Source organism: Piliocolobus tephrosceles, chromosome 6 (assembly GCF_002776525.5).
Source record: "Piliocolobus tephrosceles isolate RC106 chromosome 6, ASM277652v3, whole genome shotgun sequence".
Classification (NCBI taxonomy): Eukaryota; Metazoa; Chordata; class Mammalia; order Primates; family Cercopithecidae; genus Piliocolobus; species Piliocolobus tephrosceles.
In genome coordinates, this window is record NC_045439.1 from 71,336,295 (window position 1) to 71,341,650 (window position 5,356).

The 5,356-nt window shown below is 42.6% G+C and overlaps 1 pseudogene; it reads right to left on the minus strand.

Moving 5' to 3' along the window:
- Positions 1 to 4,927, minus strand: part of LOC111524472 — a 138,576-nt pseudogene extending 133,649 nt beyond the window's left edge.
- Between the last annotated feature and the right edge of the window lie 429 nt (positions 4,928 to 5,356).

Here is a 5,356-nt window from a genome sequence, read left to right on the forward strand (position 1 = left end):
TGGCTTCAAAGCGTCCTTTGGAACCAGCAGAGACAGACTGGAGGCTCTTGAAGCCAAGGTGGAGATTACCTTCAGGCGGACGTCTCCGTCCTGCAAGGCTCTCCCAAGCCACTTGGTGGCTCAAAATGGACCTCGGACCCACGCAGGATTTCTGGCCGAGGGAGGTAAAGAGGAGACAAGGGCACTTACCCCAGAGAGGCCATGAGAGTGAGCGAAGCAGGTCTCAGTTCCTGGTCCGTCCGCAGCGTGGAACGAGGAGGAGGAGGCTCCCCGGACCCTGGGGGCCCTGAGGAGGGGTCTCCTCCCGGGTTCGGCACCATCTGTCTTGTTTTTCTAAGACCACCAGAGTGAGCACAAAAGAACCAGCAAGTAGGCAAAGGTCAGGCGCAAAACTGCTAGTTTATTTTAGTAACCTAAGGTGTGGAGAAGAAGTCTGTCAGCCTCCGGCAAAGAAGGCCGGCAGAGTTCCCCTCCCCCAAGCTCTCGGACGGAGTTCCGACATCCCGACAGGACTGGGAAGCTGGGAAGTCCGCATGGCTCAATGGCGGAGAGCGGCTTTTCTAGGAGTGGGAGGGCAATAGGTGGGGCATGGGCGTGTCAGGGGCGTTCCACAGGTGCGACCAGGTAAATCTTGGTCTCTTCGGATTGACGTCACCTGGCGCATGCCCAGTTGATCTGCACCTTCCCGGGCGCCGGCTGCATTTTCGGGCGCGGGAAGAGTTGGGGGGGGGAGGATGAAGAACCCGGAAGTGCACCATCTTGCTTCTGTTCGTCCAAACACCTCCCTCTACGTTTCAGCTGCTCTTCCCCAACCTTGCTTTCCGGTGAATGCTTAGTGGCTACTTTAGGGTTCTGCTCTTTTTCTGTTCTTCTTTCTTCTTTCTCCTGCACAGTTGCTATTTGTGTTTTATGGCTACTGGTGTTTGGGCCCCACCCATTTGTAGTTTGGAGTTTGTGGGGGAAATTTTCTATCTAGTTGTGTTGTAAATGGAGTCCATGAGTTTTTAGTTCTGTCTCTCAGTTTATCTGACAGTTTTTATGTAGAAAATAAGAGACTAAAAAACTACCTTACATGGAGAAATGCAGAGATTGAAACTATGCTGCTGCCATCATCATCTCCCCAGAATTCTCCGTCTAAAGTTAATTTTGTATAAAGATAGAGGCCCAATTTCCATGTTTTCCCACCTGGATAACTACTTTTCCAAAACCCTATAATAACTATTTTTCCAAAAGTCTACTCTGTCATTGCTTTGCAATCCTGCCTCTGTTGTACATCAAGATCTTTAAATTTACTCATAATGTAATAGATTTAAAGGAAACTTTTATCCAATTCAAATTTACTCATATTTTTAAGAGACTTTTGTTTTGGATGTGAATATATGGTGTATGTGTGTGTACATACGCATGTATGTATTCAAAAACATGTCCCAGTCAAAAAGTTTTTGAAAAATATTGCCCTATGTAATCCAGAAGACTACCTTGGTGTCAACTGGCTCTCTTTAGCTTCATTTTTTTCCGTTGGTGTTGACCTTCTTATTGACTAAATTAGACCATTTAAAACCCAGGTGTTTATTCCTGGGTTCCTTTCAGATCTCTCGGGCAGAACTGCTAACAGTGGCCTTGGAGTTGAATGGGGCTGGGAGAAGAAATCCAGGGAGTTTGCAGCCTCTCTAATTTCAACACACAGGACCATCTCTCACATCTGTTCATGGTGACAGCTGGGAACTGCGGCTGGGTTTTTTGTTTTTGTTTGTTTGTTTGTCTTTAGATGGCCTTATTCCTTCCCAGAGAGCACAGGAATTTGTAAATTGAGACAGGAAATCATGGGGGAATTGATAAATGTTAGAAATGTCTTTACTCTTAGGAAAACAGTTTGGAGACAAATAGTCTAGAATCTTGGGCCACCAATTGGCATGAAATTCTAACATCTAAAACCTCAAAGTGCCCTCTGCTGCCAGCCAGTGTTCACCGCCACTAGTCTGTAATTACAAAATCATGCAGACTTCATTGGTACATACTAAGTTTTAAACTGATACACAGGGAGTTATGCTATATTTACTATCATGTTCTCCAACTAACAAAATGGAAATGGCACCCCGTAAGTTAGAATAGCTCTAAGTTACATAGAATCTATTGTTAAAAGACAGCTTTTGCTACCTGACTTTAAGTATTACAAACAAAACAAGTCTATACACTAATTGAAAATGAAATGGACTAGTCATTTATAATCATTGAGAATAATTGTTATATTAAAACTAACTGTTTTGGCCGGGTGCAATGGCTCACATCTGTAATCCCAGCACTTTAGGAGGCTGCCGTGGGTGGATCACTTGAGGCCAGGGATTTGAGACCAGCCTGGCCAACATGGCAAAACCCACTCTACTAAAAATACAAAATATTAGCCGGGCATGGTGGCTCGCACCTGTAATCCCGGCTACTTGGGAGGCTGAGGTAGGAGAATCACTTGAACCTGTGAGGCGGAGGTTGCAGTGAGCTGAGGTCACGCCACTACACTCCAGCTACCTAGGCTGCAGTGCAGCCACTTTGAAGAAACTTTAATTAAGGAAACTTTAATTCAAGGTATAGATCTCTTTTGAGTTCTTACTTTACCAAACAGTATTTTATATAGCTAAGTAAATTAGGCTATTTTTGATATGGATTGAATATATTTAAAAATTGTTGTTAGTTTTGTGATATTGTCAGCTTTCTGATACTATTGTTATGTTAAAATATTCCTAATATAAGTAAGTGGAGAGCTGATGGATGAAACATGCATAGTGAAGTGTTGGTAATTGTTGAATGAGCATGATGGCCACACAGCGTTCACTATTCTATTCCCTCTACTTTTTTGTATGTTTTAAAATATCTAAAAGATTACAACACATCCATAGACACACATACTTATACTCATACATACAAACACAAACTTACAACTACAGTGCAATGTACTTCAGATTGAAATTTTCTGATAGGAAAAGTACATCGAAGTGCCACCTTCTATATTGTTTTTCAAACACTATAGATACACCAGTGCCATTGGTCATTGAGCTGTTTTACTTTTAAAAAAATAAAAACTAATAGAATAATAAAATAAAAATTAGTGTAGTAGAGTGTACTACATTTATAAAGTTAACATTTTGTGAGCAAGTATAACTTTAACAGAATTTTTTTGCAAGAATTCCCAGGAATATATGGGGATATATTTGTAGGAATGAATATGAATATATATGAGTTCAATTCATCCACCACTGTATAAGTGCAAAACACTTGATATAAAACACTTATCAAAAATGTTCTGCTGGCCAGGTGCAGTGAGTCACACCCATAATTTCAGCACTTTGAGAGGCTGAAGCTGGAGGATCACTTGAGCCCAAGAGTTCAAAACCAGCCTGGCCGACACAGTGCGACCCCGTTTCTATTATTAAAAAAAAAAAAAAGTTCTACCTGGCCAGTGGCTCACCCCTGTAATCCCAGCAAGCATGTTGGGAGGGAGAGGTGGAGGCAGGAGCATCGCCTGAGCCCAGGAGTTTGAGACTAGCCTAGGCAACACGGCCAGACTCCATCTCTACTAATTTTTTTTTAAATTAGCCATGTGTGGTGGCACCCATCTGTAGTCCCAGCTACCAGGAGGCAAAGGCAGAAGACTTGCTTAAGCCCAGGATTTAGAGGCTGCAACCGAGCTATGATCATGCCACTGCACTCCAGCCTGGGTGACACAGTGAGATCCTGTTCCTTTAAAAAAAAAAAAAAAAAAAAAAAACAGTTCGAATTGTTCTAAAAAAATTTTTTAAAGTTTAAGTTATTAACTAAGTTTAACAAACTAAATCTTTTCAATCGCTATCAGCTTCAACATCAACAAAGGGAGAAAACTATCACCAAGACTATTCAGCAACACATATACAATAATCCAGATTCACCTAGTTCACTACCTACAACGAAGACAGCCCCTTCACAATTCTAGCAACTTTTATTTCACTCTCATCTCTCACCATTTCCTTCCTGCACCCCAGGCAATTTGCTGCTCCCCAAACTCATCCCAACTCCCACATACCTCTAAGCCTTTATACTAGCTTTATACTGAGCTCCTCCCCACCTGGTGAGCACTTACTCATCAGTCGTTCAAAACTTGACGCAGAAGTCTCCTCCAGCGTAAAAGCCTGGCTGTAGGATCCAGTTTGGGGTAGGTAACTAGTGGGAGGCTGCTGCCCATAACTGCTTTGTTGACCATAGTTACTCTGCTGTCCATAGCTGCTCGGTTGCCCGGAGGTGTTCTGCTGAGAGTAACTGCTCTGATCATAACTAGTCGGCTGTGTAGAGGAATAGCTGGCAGGAGGGTAGGATGGAGGTGCAGTGACTGGCTGCATGGGGTAGCTCCCAGGTACATGGGAATAACTGTAGCTACTCTGTCCATATCCTAGGCCGGGCTGGTTGTAAACCCCTGTGCTAGACTGAGGTTGACTAGTCTCAATGGGCTTGTTACCATCTTACGGTCTTGTAGGTACAGTGGCTGCTGGCTGCTGCCCATAGGCTGGGTAAGCAGGCTGAGTGCCATATGCAGACTGAGCGGTGTGGAGGCTTGGGTGGTGGTGATTGTAGCAGTGGTGGTATCATAAGCACCAGTGCCACATCCCTGGGCAGACTGGCTGTGTGCCCGGGGGGCAGTTGGAGTAGTATAACCAGTGGGAGGCTGTCCATAAGAAGTTGTATAGCCCATAGGTTGCAGTGGTCCGAACCTGGGTATAGCTGACATCAGTGGGCTGTCCATAGGTTCCTAGCTTTGTTGCCCATATGCCTGGGTGGTCTGTGCATATCCTTGCGTGGGCTGGGCAGTGTAAGCACTGTAGCCCTGCTGCACTGCAGCTTGGCTATAGGTACTGTAATCCTTTGATGCCATTTTCTCTCCTTCCTCCTCGTTCTCTCAATGTCCGTTTCCTTCTTGCTCCCATTTAACTTTTATCTAAAAGATTATAGAAATCCTATGCTTCCCAATTTTCAAAGCTCTAATAATCTCATACCTATATATTGAGGTCACTAAAACATTACTATAACTTTGGACATAATTCAGTGGACCAATGATAATATTTACTCTCTAAGAAAAGAAACTATGAAACAATCTAGTTCTAGATCTTTATATAAAAGATCAACAAAGTAACTCATTTTCCAGTATGAATTAATATTTATTAATTTGCTATTTATAAATTATCTATATTAAATTATTAGTTAAGGCATCCCTGATTAATAATATTATAGAGATTAAATTGATTATAGTAGATAATTAGGTAAAAACACAACCATACAAAATTCTGTTTTAAGAATTTTGAGGATAAAATTGGGAGAAATGTGGGACAAAAATCTA